Raw genomic sequence first — 17,043 nt, forward strand, 5'->3', positions numbered from 1 at the left:
TACTCCAATTGTATCAGTTTAATAAGGATGTGAACTAAAAAAGAAAAAAAAAAAAAGAGTGACTTATGGCCAGTTGCTTCAGATTAATTTCAGCTGTTTCACATTTGAGTACAATACAACAACACCATGATTAAAATCACTCTGGCTAAAGGCCTAGGCAGACAAATATCCATACTGACTTGGTTGCATCAAAACTCAGAAATGAGAGCAGAACTTGAAAACTGGCAAGGTCAGGATAAAATAGGAGGGAAAGCAATACCCAGTAGTTTTGGGCCCAGGGCCAAGAAATGGGGAAGCAAGTGCCAGAGCAATAGAGCACTTTGAAAATGTATGTAAACAGAGGAGATTTTAACATAAGCTTTTAACACAAGAGCTTATTTCAAACATAGCAGAAAACAAGAGTCAGAAAGACCATTGTGATGCTCAACAATGGCCTGTGAGAGGTTGGATGAGCTGCTGAGGGTACTGCACTAGCATGCCCTGGGGGGACACCTAGGAGCACTAAAATTTGGGATGACCTGCACAGTTCAGAAGCAAAGTGAAGTTAGGCCCCTGCCCATTTTGAGAGAAGCAAATGAGCCCAACAATTCTACTTAAGGAGACAGGCTCCCTTAAGCTTCTACATACAGTCAAACTGCCAGGAATTAAGTCTGGAGATGTGAACAGAAGTGAAACAAAAACTGGACGGAGTAAATAACAGAATTTAAATGGATGAAACTTTCTGCACAAACACTGAACAAGAACAAAACTATTCCCGTACCTAAAACACAACCCCCAGCAGTTGCCTGAAGTCATGCAGTCACACAGACAATACCGTAAATGAAAAGTTAAAAAAGGCACAGGTAACAACAGAATGAACTACCTATGTGCAGGGAAAAACACAGCCATTATGAGAAAGAGAAATAATGGGCTTTAATTTAGCTGTCAGAAATGGAAACTTTTAAGCTTCCTTAACTTTTAAGAAGTTACAGCAAAGCAGACACTTACTAAAAATGAAACACACTGAACTTTTCTGTACAGAAGCCTATCAATACATTAAATATAGTGAAAATGTGCAGTTTTACATGAGTAAGTATCTGGAAGAGGAAAAAATACCGAGGCAGATACAAACAGCAGGAGGCCAAACTTGCGTCGGCCCCATTTCCTAGTTTTCAAAACTGCATCCAGCGTAACCAGAAGGTAAATAAGGGAATGGCCAGCGTCCAGGGGCACTGGCACTGCCTACCTAAACCACACATTCAACTTGGACTCCAAATGGAAGTTCCGTCCCATGAGCTTCTAAACAGGAAAATTATATGATGGCTGACAGTAAAGTAATTTAATTGCACTGTTGCTATGACAACATGCTGCTCTCTTTCTGTTTAATTTCCTTATTTGCCAGTATCCTCCCAAAGGGCCGTATCACTTCATGATTTTTTTCCCCCGTCTCTCTCTCCCCGCTCCAGGCAGCGGGGGTGACCGAGCGGCCGCGGCCCCGCGGAGCGCCGGCAGGGCAGTCCGGCGGCGCCCGGCCGAAGAGCGGCTCCCGGCGGGGCCGCCAGGGGCGGGCGGGGCACCCGGGGCAGCCCCCGCGGCGGCGGGGCCCGGCCGGGGCCGCACCGGGGGTACGGGGGCCGTGGCGGTGCGGCGGCGCCCCGGCGGCAGACAAAGGAGCGCCGGTGACCGCGAGCCCGCGGCCGGACGGACGCGTTCAACCCGCGGGAGCTCGGCGGACGCGCCCCGCACGCGCCCGCCGCGGCCGGAGGGGGGCGCACCGGGGCGGGCCCCCGCCCGCGCTCCCGCCGCACCCGCCGCGCCGGGGGCCGCGCGCCCATTGGCCGCGGCCGCAGCCAATCAATGGCGTTGCCAGGCGACCGGGGCTGCCCGGGCCGGGCGGCGCGCGCCGCGCACCCCGCCAATGCCGGCCAGGTGTCACCGGCTCGCGCGGCCCCGCGCGCCCCGCCGCACGTGCGCGCGCGCGCCCCGCGGTCCCGGCTCGGGCGCTGCCGGGACACCCGGCGGGACGAGCTCGCGCCGGGCGCGGCCCCGCGGCGCGGCCCCGGCCGGGTCACGGCGGCGCGCACGCCGGGCCGCGCACCAACTCCCGACCAAGTTGTGGCGCGGGGCCGGGCCGAGCCGGGCGGGACCGCAGCGCGCCGCTCCCCGCGGCCGGCCCGCGCAACCCCCGCCAACAACAACACCAACAACAACAACACCGCCAACTCACCTGGCGGGGGGCGGCGGTTTCACCGCGCTCCCTTCATGGCAGTGGCACAAAGTTTCATCTGACGGAGGCAGGCATGGCGCGCCCCCGCCTCAGCCCGAGCCCCGGGGGTGCCGCGGGGGTCCCGGCGCACGGGGCTCCGCCGCCTGCATGGGGCCCGCCTGCCCCGCGCCCGCCCCGCGCTCCCGACGGGCAACGGTCCGCCTCGGTGCGAGCCCGAGAGCGAGAAATTGTTTCCACTGCAAACAAAAAAGGCGACACATGACCACGGAGGGAGGGGAGAGAGAGAAAACGTGGGCTGGGCCAGCCGCGATGGGAGAAGCCGCGGAAGGGAGGGCCGCCGGCGGTGGGGGAGGGCGGTGGTTGCTGCCGGCCGGCGGCGGGGACCCGGCCGTGCCCTCCCGCGGGGCGCCCGCCGTCCGGGTCGTGCGGGGCCGTGCCGGGGGCGGGCGGTGCCCGAGGCCGGGCGGGAGGCGCTCGCAAGCGCCGGTACGCGGAGCACCGGCAGCCGCGGCGCTCCCACTTGTGCGAGTCTCCCTTCCCCGCGCCCGGCCGGGCCGACCCGGCTGAACCGCGGCGTACGCCGGAGACACCGGCGAGCCCAGGAGCCCACGGCCCAACAGAGCGGAGCCCTGCTTCTGCCTCTGCCGCGAGAGGAGCGGGGGAGGAGGCACCTTTCACCGGCCTCCCAGTGGGCAGGTAATTCCTGCCGAAAACAGGCGGACCTGCCGGCCCGGCGGCGCACACGAGCCCGGAGCCGGGCACCTGCCCCGCAGTGCGAGCGGCCCTCGGGGTCCCGCACGGGGTCCTGCGGCCACCGCGACGCTACGGCCACCGCGGGGCTGGCGGTGCACAGCAAGAACCGTGTTGCAGGAATCTGCACTAACTGCCGACGGAGGAGGAGGGATATTTCTTGAAGGAAATCTGCTTTTAAAAGAAGGCTTGACTCAATTAGGAAAAATGCTGCATTTCTCCTCTGCTATCAGACCCTGATATAACTAGTATTAACTTGAGTAAAAAACCCTTGCCATCAGTTGAATTGATTGAAGGGAACTAACTTGATTTAAAAATAAAGAAGTTGTCCAGTCTAGATAGCACTAGATGAACGTACAGTGTCCTGTATGTTACATGCCAGATCTCAAGTAGCTTCAGTGATTTGCAGCAGAAAATTGAAGTATGGCTGTCTATCCACCAAACAAGCACATGGAACTGTGTCATCAGCTGGTCCACAAAAATCAAACATTTCCGCTCTGGGTAAACAATGCTTGCAGATTTAGCATACTTTAAAATAAATTTTTCTTTCACCACAGAAAATACCTGCTACAGAAATGTATAGACAATATCACTTAAGTCAGAAATACAGGTATTCTTCCCAGTGCAGCCGTCCCTGGTCACAGAAATTGTCACTAAGCCGAGAAGGAAAACATTTTAGCTGTTTTATTTAGAAAAGTTAGAACAGCTGCCTCAACACCTTTAGGGAATTCTGCATTATTTCCCAATTGATGGGTTACCTTCTTTAATCTCTTTAATACTCACAAAATTCACAGTTTTAGATAAGAGTGGCAAGCACCTCATTCTCAAAGTGAAGGGATAAGAAGCATTTCATTGATTCTCTGGAACTAGAAATTCCTGTCATAACTAGCTAAGACTTCTTTTGCCGGTAGCTTTCCCTCCCCTACCCAGTGAACTGCTATTTCACATTCTTGCATATTTTCAAGACACACCAGCAGCTGAATTGCAGAATGGGAAGAATACCTATCAGGCAGCAGAGTATCGTCGTTACCCCCTGGCAATCCTGCCCTGTGACTCCACCAGACCTAACACTCCAACAGTCAGCAAGGCCATTAGTTTGCACAGCTCTTATCTCACGGCCGTTTGATTTCAAACCCAAACTAAATTATCAAGTCATAACTCCACCCACCTGAATTTACTCCAAATGCTTCAAACATTTTTCTGAGTGAATCAACATGCCTCTTTATTGGCAAGCAAGGAGATTTATTGCATTTATTATCACTTGTAAAAGTCAAGTGTCTTGAAAGACTACCAAAAAGAATTCAGCTAATGAGAAGTATTTCTGAAGTGAGAAGGGGGAAGCCTCATGAGATGCAGGGTAGTATGCAAAGAAAATTATACCCGGAATACATTATGTATGCATCCTATTCATCTCAGTTCTGTTCAGAATTAGCGGCCAAATTCCCCATGAATATTGGTGGAATATGATCAGCAGCAGTGCTGGAGGTGAGGACAGCAGGGGACAGACTGCCCGCGGGGTCGGAGGGCGGGCAGAGGCTCCCGCTGAGGTGCCCCAGGGGAGGCAGCAGTGCAGGGCAGCCTCTTGCTGGCTCCCACTTACCCCGAGCTCAACAGCAACTGGAGCTGCTGGCTTGCAGAGCACTAAAATACCAGCAACAAGGTAAACACTACTGTCTTGCCTCTTGGGAAGATTGTCCCACAACTTCTGACTCTTTGCAGGAATACCCAATACAACTAATATAAGAAAGGAGCACACAGTCTCATGCAGCTCCACTGAAAGAACATTAATTGCTGGTGTAGAGACTACAGCATCAGAACAACTAATATATCGCCATCAAGTAACTAAATACTCACTATAATCTCAGGCAAGCCCCCCAATTTATTAGGGTGTTGATTTCCCCATTTCTGAGACAGTAATAATACTAATTCATTTAGCATAAGATTTGCAACACTGACAGATGAAACTGTTTGTACATCAAGACCAAAGTACTTGCCGTACTGAAGGCTGATTAGAAGTTCCAACAGTGCAGAGCTGCACTTTAGCCTTGTGGGCTAATATACAACAGTCTAATCTTTCCACTCAGATTTCAGAATACCAACTGCAGATGTTGCAGTATCTTATTTAATGAGGATTTCCAGCCATCTCCCTATACTCCTTTATCTCTTATCCTCCTCTAGATTTGAATCCCTGAAAATTTCCCACAAGCCATCAAGCACAGCAAGGGTCATGGGCTCACGGGCCATCCTCCCCCCTCAATCTGTGTCTCTGCTGGGAACATCTTTCTTTGCTCGTATTATGACCATGTGTCATGGTTTAACCTTAGATAGCAACTAAATACCACACAGTCGCTTGCTCCCCCGGCCACATACACACAGTGAGGAGAGGAACCGCATAAAAAAATCCAAAAAAACCCTTAACTTAGGGGTTGAGATAGAAACAGTTTCCTAATTCAGACAAAATAAATGATGATGATGATGATGATAATGACTATAGCAATAATACGAGACAGAAAGAGGAATAATATCCAAGAGGAACAAATAATGCAAAATACATTTGCTCATCACCTGCTGACTGATGCCCTGTTCATCCCTAAAAAGCAATTGGCCCCTCCTGGCCAATTCCCCCACAGTTTTTATACTGGGCATGATGCTCTATGGTATGGAAAATTCCTTTGGCTACTTCAGGTCTCCTGTCCTGGGCATGCTCCCTCCCGCTTCTCACTGTCAGAGCACAGAAAGCTGAAAAGTCCTTGACTTAGGGCAAACAATGCACAGCAACAACTAAAACATCAGTATGATGATAACTTAATTCTCATACTGAATCCAAAAATACAGCACCACTGTTCCAGTCAAAAGCAGGACACCACGTCACATGACCTTGCTAAATACTTCTACTCTCTGCCTTCTGGCCTCACCTGCCACACTTCAACAGTCCTGCACTATTTATCCTCGCCTTTAAGCCCCTCTTCCTAAATTGGTCTCCAATTACCATGTCTTTACTGACTGGTGTCCTTGTCAATGTTTATTCTCTCTACATCAGAGTCAGATTTCTTCCCTGAAGTCTGCTGCAAGTTTGCCAGCAAAGCTTGCTCATTAGGATTTAGAATTAGACATGCAGCTGTACAAAAACCCCTCCTAATTCTTAAGGGTCCTGATGTACCTTTCAAAGAATGATGTGGACAGGAGTGCTGACTCTTGTGATCAGACCCTCAGTGTAGGACACAGCTCAGGCCCTGACACCTGTACACTGACCATCTTGTTTTGTGTCAGTTCTTCCCCAATGCAGAATGTCTGGTGTGTCCCCATCAGTCTTGATATTTCTAATCTTCTGTTTTCTCTGAGGCAATGGATTTAATCTTGTACAGAGCGCAAACCCATTGGGCACCTTCGAGAACTTATAAAAACTAAATCATGAATACAGTATGTGTTTATTCATTTCCTCTTTCACAATTCCTGTTCTCAGCATTCTTCTCCTGCAGTATCAACACTTCTTTATTTTTAACCACAGCAGACCAGCCTGGTTTTGTTTTTTGCTCTATGCCTCCTTTTGGAGCAGAGAAACAGCTGTGTTTGAATTCCTGGAACAGTACCAGAACAGCCAGAGTCTCTGCCCTGTACAGAGGTAACACACACCTAATGGGCTGACAAATAGTGCCCTGCTGCCCTGAAAGAGAGAAACTCTGGCTTTGCAGCTGCTCTGAGTGCACTTGTACCCTGCCTACCTGTCCCATGGCTTTTGCAAACATGCCCTCCCCTTTCTTTACCCACAGCCAGCACTAAGCTATAAGCTGCACATGCAGTGAAGGCCCATCTTACTCCAGCTTACCAACAGATCTATCTTTTTCTCATTCACTCAAGAACATGGAATCAGACTTACAAAGCATTTTCCCAGCCTTGCATTTAATTAGTCTTCAAGTTCTCATCTTCCCCAGCAGGAAAAACTGAACAGAAACAGAACTGAATCTGTGAGAAAATGAGCACCAATACAAAACTTTGTCAGAAGTATGAGCAAACAAAACTATCTACAGCATTTATGCTTCACAGGCTAAAATAAAATAAATTTCTTCCAATAAAACTCACAGTTTTTATTAAATAGCTCCTTTATAAATTAATATATGCACATTTACGATGTTATTGTAGTAACGCTTGCAGTTTCTAGGAAAATGAGTATACTCAGTGCTAAAATTACATACAGCTGAGAAGCTACCAGCAATTGTGTTTCTGTGCACCAGTGTGGTGGGAGGAGAGCATCATGCATGCTCATTTGTCCTACATATATTTGTTAAAATGGGTCCATATGAGACATGCTTTCACAGTGTAATTACCCAACATACAAGGGCCCCAAGCACAAAACTAGCTTAGTCTGAGAAAGGGAAGCTTCTGCCACTGCAGCTTATTTTAGTAGCCTAGTCAGTGGAAAGCAAAATGTCGCTGGGATAAACATGTCTTTATTGGAGTCTTCTGCTATAAAGGTCTGAACTCACCTAACTAACCTGGTACATTAACTGTATACAAGCCAGTATTTCTGGTACAGTTGTAGTGTTTAAAGAGGCTGAAAAATGAAAGAACTCCGTTCTGTGGTTTGGTGCTCTCAAACTCTGCTATCTGCTGTAAAGGTATAATGCCATAAGATGTGGCCTGGTGTTATATCAACATCAGTGTTCACCACCTGGCAGCTGAAGTCAAACTTACAAGTAATCAGCAGAAGCAGAAATCCACTGTATTTTTGCTCTCAAAAGCAGTGTGGAAGAAGAGCAGCAGCCAAAGCTGCAGACAAGTAAAGATCAGAAGTTTGGGGGAAACTACAATGGAAAACCATTTTCTTTTTATAAAGCTCCCAAACTGCATTGCCAAGTGGAATTTCTAAAACTAAGAAAAAATTGTTTCAAGTCAATGTCTCAAATTCTGCCTCAGCTTTCCTGAATACAAACTATTCATCAATTATTTTATAAATTTGTCCTTTATTTGTGTATCTATGCATGCAAAATTAATTTTGCAACAGGGCCTCACAGGCAGTGAAGTTTGTGTTCACATCTCATGAGATGAAGTTCTCGGCAACTGACATTAAACATAGTTTACCCTCACGACTGCTATAAGCCAGAGGGCAATTATTCTCCTCTGACCATTTGCTTGTGCCAGGTGCATTTCCTAGCCACAACTATACTTGTGTGAGTCCCAGATTGATTTCCAGCCTTTTGTAGCACAGGATATTCCAGGGTCCTTTCCTCTACTCACTGCTTAGCTCTACTCTTCCTGTACGTTTCTTGAACACGGGTCCCGGAGGAAATCCTGTGAAATGCAGATTCCCAGATTGCAACAACAGAGACAACTATGAGAGCCTGCATGAGGTGGTACAGGGATGAAGCACCAGCCCAGCTGTGCTGGCCTAAAGCTGTGTCTGCAGAGATGCTGAGAGGGTGCAGGTTGTGGGAAACACACAAAGTGACATAAAATGAATAAGCAGACTTCTATCCTTGGTGGTTTTTTAGTGCTACAGACCAACCCACCATAAGGGCCTGGGAGCAAGGAATGGAAAGCAATGAAAAACTGCAGTGGAAGGACTAAAAAGACTGAGTACCATCTGCAGAAAGGTTCTGTCTTGTCCTGTGCTCTCCTTCCACAGCCACAAGTGAGGTGGCCTCTCCAAGGCTGAACCAAAGAGCAGCCATCAGGCAGAGCAGGTAAGCAAGATTTTGGGAGGAAGGAGGAAAGCTGGCATAGCAAAAAAGCACAGCTCAAGTACTCACATCCCAGCAACAACTGTGGCCAGAGAACCACCCCTCTGGCTGCTACATTCATGTCCTGTGAGGTGGGCTTCCCTGCAAGCAGCTTTTGGCTCCTCTATGGTGACAAGAGTGCATTATTATAATGGACTGACTTATTCACTGCGACATTAATTTCTGCCAGGCCTTCTGGCACTGCCCCAGTCTTTCTGGCAACAGGTAACTTCAGTGAGCAGCTGCAGTAATCTGGGAGGTTTGGTGCATCTGGCACCTCAAAGACTTTTTGCAGGCAAATTTCACATTCCACAGGTTTCTCACAGCAGTGCCATAAGGATGGGGTGGGCCTCAGCTGCTGAAGCACTATGAAATAATCTTGGGAATGTTTTCCTCTTTAAATCTGCAGTCTTGTAAACATTGATAGTTAAGCCCTTTCCTTAGGCTCAGCTAGTTCCAGCACAGTTTAGCACTGCCATAAGCATTTCAAGGACAAAAAAATGTTATGGCTATGCTGTGGTTTAACCCCAGCCAGCAACCAAGTACACATGTGCTTACTCACTCCTCCCACCTCTGGTGGGATGGGAAGGAGAATTGCAAAAAGGTAAAACTGTGAGTTAAGAACAGCTTAATAAATGAAATAAAGTACAATATTAATTAATAGTAGTAGTGAAAATGAAGATATGAGAGAGGGAGAGAAATAAATCGGCCACAAAAATGATGGACAATTCAATTACTCACCACCTGCTAAGAGATGCCCACCCTTTACCCCTGCAGTGATCAGCCCTTTGCAGCCAACTCCCCCAGTTTATCTACTGGGCATCATGCTCTGTGGTATGGAATATCCTTTGGACAGTTGCAGTCAGCTGTCCTGGCTGTGCTCTCTCCTGGCTTCTTGTGTACCTGCTTGCTGACAGAGCATGGGAAACTGAAAAGCCCTTCACTTAGGCTAAGCATTGCACAGCAACAACTAAACCAGCAGTGTGTTACCAATGTCATTCTCATAATAAATCCAAACCACAGCATTGTATCAGCTACTAGGAAGAAAATTCACTCCATCACAGTCAAAATAAAGACAGGCTATAACAAAATTTTTACGAACATTTGAGGAGAAAAGTCACTCATTGCTTGTATGCAAGTACAACATGAAAACAACACAATATCAAACCAAACACCACATGTAAGAAAAAAGAAATAAGCCATGCCTGGAAAAGCCCTGCAGGTTACTGGAGCACTGCTGGGAGGCAGAGTTGGGGATTCAGCAGCACAGGCCATCAGGGCTGTGCCAGCACAAACCCGGCAGCCGCCAGCCCAGCCCTCCTCTCGTCGTGCCTGCGAACAGAACACCCATGTAATGACAACCACAAAACTCACTTAAGCTCTGAAAAGGTGACTAATGAGCTCATTCATACTGCCTATAAATTATTCAGTACAACACTGAACCCACTCAAGACAAACAGCAAAGTAAACTTTAAATACAGGGAACAGGAGCCTCCTGTGTTGTCAACTTCTGCCTGTAAAACTTCTTGCAATTCAACAGACACTTCACTTGCTTCTGCCCCCTTGTTAAAATCACTCAAAGGTTTAGACCTTCTTTTTTACTAACTCTTGCAGCTACAGCTCCTACATATTTATTTTGCCACTGCCAAGTCTTTTTCTTTAGTAGTTCCAGGTAATCACAAAGCACTATACATAACTTTAAATTACATTCTTCAGAAATTAAAATCTAACCTCAAAATGAAGGCTAGGTCTAAAGAAGTAAGAAGACAATAGCACATGCATGTTTAATGAGAAGCAGCCCGTCTCCAGAGCCTGCACTTACTGATACTACTGTGAACATCTATAATTTGTGCCAAAAATAAAAACCGAGGTCTTAAAAAAACAGATTCATTTCTTAGATATTGGTCCAAAAAAGCTTCTGATATGTTTAAAAATAGTCCATTTGTAAGAATGCTTTTGTTATTCTGTTTAGTGTGAAATAAGAGGCAGATAATGGTTGGATGTTAGCAGCACAAATGGTGGAGTTTGCTGCTGTGGTGGCTGGAACAGGCATTTACTCTCTTCAAACAGTACTTTTCTTCATAAAATAAATTACACCATTTATAAGTTAACTTTAGTAACTTGTTGAGCAAGACAGAGCAAACTACAGAGTGACATTAAAAACACTGTCTTATATGACATGTCTGATCTTCAGTGGGAAAACATTACTTGCACCTCTGCTTACACAATCAACTCCAAAGGTCGGGAGCAACTAGATAAAAGGGAAAGACGGGAATTACATAGCTAAAGTCCAGTAGGGTATATAGTAAGGTAAAGCATGGGAGACATAAGGCAAATGGCTAGCAAAAGAAGTTTGCAAATGAAATAATCATTCCAGATTTCACTAATCACTCTTTTTCTTCCAAGCTGTCAATGTAACTAAGCAGACTAAGAAATCCTGCACTACTTGAAGACAAAGACTTTACCAACAACTATGTGGTTAGTCTTCATTTATTTACATCCATGACTCTGAAATCACCAGAGACGCACAGAAACTATGTTGCCCTGTTAGTACTGCTCTTTAAAATGGTGATTAGAAAAAAGCAAACACAAGACAGCATTGGAGCAGCCTACATTACACAGCATGCATGCTGACTTTTCAAAAGCTGTTGTGTTTTAACCCCAGTCAGCAGCTAAGTCCCATACAGCCACTTGCTCACTGCCTCCCAACCCCAGTTGGAATGGGAAGGAAAACTGGAAAAAGGTAAAGCTGAAGAGTTAAGAAAAATTTAATGACTGAAATAAAGGTAATAAAATAATAATAGTAATCCTAATATTAATAACAAAAACAGTAATAATAATAGATGAACTAGTGATGCACAAGACAATTGCTCACCACCTGCTGACTGATGCCCAGCCCGTACCCTGCAGTCATCAGCCCCTGGCAGCCATCTCCCCCCACACTGAGAATGATGTTCCATGGCATGGACTATCCCTTTGGCCACTTTGGGTCACCTGTCCTGGCTGTGCTCCCTTCCAGTTTATTTCTGGACCTGCTCACTGCCAGAGTACAAAAAACTGAGAAGTCCTTAACTTAGGGTAAGCATGGCACTGCAACACCTAAAACATCAGTGTGTTATCAGTATTATTACTCTCATATTAAATCAAAAACACAGACCTCTACCAGCTACTAGGAAGAAATTAACTGTATTCCAGCTGAAACCAGGACAGAAGCTCTCCATCTGGTGAGATTCTACCCCTCCTGCACCTGAAGGGCGTTGGCAAAGGGCTACATTGCAAGCACAGACCCCCCCAACCTGCCTGGCGAGGGGTGCTCACCTCCCAGCTCAGCGCTGGGAAACAGCGGCACTTCCCGCAGCCACTCCCCACACCCTGCTCCTCATTTCCCTAATGAGCCCCAGCACTGATGTCAGTTTTGCCCAAGGCATGATTTGGTCTAAATAATAACAAACTACAGTTGGCTACATAATCAGAGGAATGCCAGATCTGGGGGAGTATCAGCAAACAAACTGGTGGGACAGCTTTTAACTGCATGCAACAAAGTCAAAACTGGCTACAAGTGTCAGTAAATCTCTTGATTGGTCAATGCCACTACTCTTGCTGAGAGTGCCCTGGATGGCTTTGACCTAAGAGGTCACCTGGGAGATACCGGTCTGTGCAAATTCCTGCAAGACTGCCATGGATGGGTAGGGCACACAGCCAGCCCCGGGTGATGCTGACACCGCTTTGGGGCCAGCTGGATTACGCTGGGTACCAGGGCAAATGCAGCTCAAGCCACTCTGTGGCTGTTACCTCTACTGGAAAACTGGTCCTGCTACTCCTCCTTCCTCTTGGCTGTCCAAACAACATAACCTCATAGCTCTCAAGATCCCAGTGTGTGCCAATCAGTGGGGAACGCTGGGCTACTCTGTGCTTTGGTCATATCAGTACAAACTGTAGGTATTTCTGACCTGCAAGTAGAAAATCCAGATGTTCACAAAGCAAAGAAAGTCACAGATTCAACAAATAGGAAAAACTGTGGCCCCTTTAAATTGTATAATACTCACCTCTTTATGAAAGAAATTGCCTCTCTAGTGATCCATTACCACACACAGGTCCCAATCAAAAAAAGCCCAGATTTATATGCTCCAGTGATTACAGGGTAGTCACTTTGCCAAGTGAGAAAATCTGTACGTGCTGACCAGATGAGGCCAGACAATACACACATCACCCTTACTTTTATGTATTTCTGTCCATTGTCATAACCTCTACAAAAATGAGAAGACAGAACAAATGTGCTGAAACAAACCATCAGTAATTTCCTACTTGTTCCTCTGCTACAGCTCTGGTCTTGCACATTTCTTGTACACAGCCAGGGTTGACTCAGAATTCCCATACACACACATCAGATTTAGGGTGCCAGAGACATGATGCACTCACATGTGAAGTGTGGGTCTGCAGCTGGGCCTTGGTGAAAAATGTATTTGTGTGTGTGAATGCACACCATGGCAGGCGTGTGCTCAACTCTGTTCAAGACTGGGATTTTGGTCAAGTACCCAAAGGGGGTCCTTACTGAAGTTAATGGGTTCCCCTTGAGCCGTTTCTTCTCTCATAGGCTAGGCAGATGAAATAAGATCTTGAAATTGGCCAGGTGGAAATTTCTGCCTGTGCTTGCCTTACTGAGCAGGAAGTGTGATTCTGGCGCCTGCAGAGTCCTTAGGGAGCTGGGCTGAAGCTGTCCTCAGGTACCCCAGTGCTCTGTGGCTCTGTGCACTACTTGATTGCATCCTTGGATTTATGCCAGTGCTAATCAGCATCCAACCCTCTACCTTTATTTCTTCCCTACATCCCTGCCACATTACTGCATTTAATGTTTACGGTAAGAGTTAAAGAAGCCAGTCAGAGCAAAGCTTCTCTTGCCCATGTCCTTGTTCCAGCCATGTTCTAAGGAAGAAGAGAGAAAATGCACAGTGATACTTTGCAGCATTCTCCTGTACTTCCAGAGACCTGCTGCTTAAAAGCTGAAGCTGAAGATGCAATCAGATGTTGTGGTATGCTGTAAACCCAAAGATATTTTTTTCCTATCAACTTTCAAAAAGGTTCTTGTAAGCTTCAGTATCAACAACAGCCTGTAGCAATAAGTTTCATACTTTAACTATTGACTGTGTGAAAAAAATTCTTCCTTTGCTTTAAATGTGTCACCTCATAGCTTTGCTTGAAGATCCTATTTCTTGTGTATTATGGTAAATATCATATATCTAGGACATATGACTCACATCTATGCAGGCTTCTCTTGATTTTATAGCACCTCCCTACTGTTCCAACAGTGCTACTAATAACCTGCATTTCACCCTCTGAAATAACTACAGGTATACATAAACATCAGAAAATAATATATAAACATACCTATCAATGACCATCTAATCATACAGTCATAATTATCACTATTGTGTCTACCAGATAAAAGAAAAGGGAGTTATTTTTCAATAAAATGGTCCTCACAACTTGTTCTCCCTTGTAGTCTCAGACTGTAGCTTTTTCCCTTACAGACTCACTTGAAGTACCTGGAGCTTTTCCAAGCACTTAATATGTCTATACAAAATGTGGAAGCAGATCATTCCAGCTGACAGTATCTTTATCCATGAAGAGAACAGCAGCTGGAAGATGCTGCCTAATACGAACAATAACTGTGACAGATCAGGCCCTATGCAGGTTCAGTCCTTTAAAAAAGCTGCAGCTTCAGAGCCACCAACCTTCTCAGGGCTGCTCCACTAGAAGCTCTTCCCCCAGCTTCCACCTTGCATTTGCCTAAGATAGCAGGAGCATGGCCAAGGTGGAAATGGTCTGGGAGATGAGGAAGTGCCATGCAGCATGGTGGGAAGGGCTATAGGGAAGTGATAGAGAGAGAGTTTGCAAAGGTGATGTGGATCTAGGTCAGGTCTGGGGTGGTCATGTGGGAAGCAATGGCCTTGCGTCATCTTCTGATCAAGTTTCAGCTCTGGCCCCACATGAAAAGAGCAACAACCCCCCCCCTCCACAACAATCCACAGTCATCATTATACATGATCCTTGTGCTTGGATCAATGGAATAACAAGTGATAAGTAAGTGTGAATTCACAAACTTTATTTCTGCTGCAAGCATCCTCAATTCTTCACCTGTGCTTCCAGCTCCTGGAGCAGTTCTAGCCAGTGCTGAGTGTGGGGCAGGGGACCTGCCCATTTGAGGCAAAGACTAGCAGTGTGTCAAGGCTCAGCTGGCAGGATGTTTGTGAAAGCAGCTCAGTTCAGTCAACAATCTCCCCCTAGAGTCCAAGTACATCACCTCAAAAATATGTCTCAGCTCTTCTGGCATAGAGCCTGGGAACCCAGATTTGTTTCTGATCCAGGTCCTCTAGCTGGCAGTGTAACAAATTGCTGTCCTGCCACCAGGATGAATAAAGTCATTTTTCACTCATTATGTTATGCAAAAATAGATCAGGAGCTTTATTTAAAACAAGAAAGTAATATACTGGAAATTAACCCAGAAAAAAGCTCTTTTGCTTTATAAACCACAAGGATAAAAGACTGAGTTAGAACAACCCGTTAATATCCCAAGGAGTTTGACCAGAAAAGAAGATACTCAGATTACAAATTGTACTGCTTCTGGTCTTGCAGCTAAGTCTAATGTTCCATCCATGTCAGGGAGTCTGCTTTTTCCTAGATCACTAGTATTTTTCCCTGCAGTCTACAGAATGGCTTCAGGCAAAGAGGTACCAGAGCTGGTCCATACCAGCTGTTGAACTGGATAACCCATGGTTGTTTTCCCCCAGAAGTGTGCTGGGGTGAGTGACACCTCTGCTGTTCTGACTGTACCTCCTTGGTGTATGAGGCATCACTCTCTTTCCCAGGGTACAATCCTGCAGCTGCTCCTACCAGGACAGGCAGCCCTGAGATGAGAAGCAGAACCCTGAGAATGAACCCTGTTTACCTAACAAACTGGAAGGACTCTGCTAGACTTCTGACAGTGTCTTTCAATCCAAGGTGTTGGTTACCAGCAAGTTAAAGGAGGGCAGACAGATGTACCTTGTGTCACCTGATGGTAACGTGATTACAGCTGGTTCACAGATCAGGAAACACTGCTCCATCCCCTTGGTCAAGGTCTCCCTTGGACTCTCCCTTGTCTCAGCAAGGAAAAGATGGACTGGCCACACAAGCACTCATGCTGACTTGCTGGCCTTTGCCTGCTGGATGTCTCCATCCTTGCCTGTCACCCACCTGAACTGGGCTGATTTACCATCAGCTTTTATTACTGACTAGGTTTTTTTTCTATTAACCTAAATCAATACACTCATACAGTAAACATCCCAAAATTCAAGTCAATATAGAGAATTTATAAAGTGTTACAGATTTATAGATATTTACAGCTTTGATTAGAGATCCTTGGATGGTGCAATGGAGGCACAGCTAATAGATTAGAATTTCAAGTACTGCTGGTAACTTGTAAGAAAAGCATTAGAAAGATTTAAAAGCCCAAGTCTCACTGACTTCTAAATGACTTTCAGTGAAGTTAGCAGTGCTTCAGCCTTCAGGTACTTTCAAAAGTGCCATCTTATAGCCCTGCCTGAAGGTTTGCCTCTCTCCTCACTGACACAATACTTGTGAGAAAGGAGGGCAGTTACAGCACAATATTCATCCTACAAGATGGTTGTTTTTCCTCGGGGCACTGTCCTGCACAGAAATGAAGATGATTCTGGATATATCTGGCCCTCAGCCATTACACAAACCAGAATGGCCAAACCAGCTGTGGCTGCTCTTAGTCCTGTGCCCATCCTGCTCTGCTGCCAGCAGGAGATGGCAACACAGGCAACAGAACTGGTGTCCTCCTCTCCTCTGATAGCTCTGCTTTTTTATTTCTAATCAGAAGAACAAGTAACACACCCTGCTATACAGCTTTCTCTTTGAATTATTTCAGGACTGTGCATTGCAGGTACTGGGTTAGGTGATTAGGTCCTAGCTCTGTGAGGTACTGATCCCCAAAGGGAACATGCCCAGCTCTGTGCAGAGAGCACATCCAGAGCAACAGAGGCTGAGCCAGCCCAGAGGGATGAAAGCACTGTTGAGTCATGGCTCTGCAGAACCCCCTGCCCCTGTGCTTACACTGTCTCTTGCCTCACTCTTGGGAGTACATTTGAGAAACCATCTCAACTTGGAAGCAAGTTGTAACAAAAGGGAACCACAACATCCTCTTGCATGGTAATCTCTAAGGATATATCTGCTACCCCCTGCACAGTACAGTGTAGGGACAGCCAAACCATGACATCCTGTAAACAATGTCCCAAAGATAAATTCACTGTCCAGGAGGCTGAACTTCTCCAAGAGAACTGCCCTGGAGTTCACTGGGATACCTTTTGC

The 17,043-nt window shown here is 46.5% G+C and overlaps 1 protein-coding gene across 9 annotated transcripts in view; it reads right to left on the reverse strand.

Moving 5' to 3' along the window:
- Positions 1 to 17,043, reverse strand: part of FOXN3 (forkhead box N3) — a 206,309-nt gene that overhangs the window by 132,348 nt on the left and 56,918 nt on the right. Inside the window, exon 1 of one of the 9 annotated variants that reach the window (XM_056492230.1) lies at positions 2,207 to 2,454. The exons of 6 other annotated variants lie outside the window; for them this stretch is intronic. The gene's annotated coding sequence lies outside the window, so the exon portion shown is untranslated. Of the gene's footprint in view, positions 1 to 2,206; positions 2,455 to 17,043 lie in introns of those variants that run through there. 2 more of the 9 variants (XM_056492224.1, XM_056492228.1) reach the window with 2 other exon arrangements.

Source organism: Oenanthe melanoleuca, chromosome 5 (assembly GCF_029582105.1).
Source record: "Oenanthe melanoleuca isolate GR-GAL-2019-014 chromosome 5, OMel1.0, whole genome shotgun sequence".
Lineage (NCBI taxonomy): Eukaryota > Metazoa > Chordata > Aves > Passeriformes > Muscicapidae > Oenanthe > Oenanthe melanoleuca.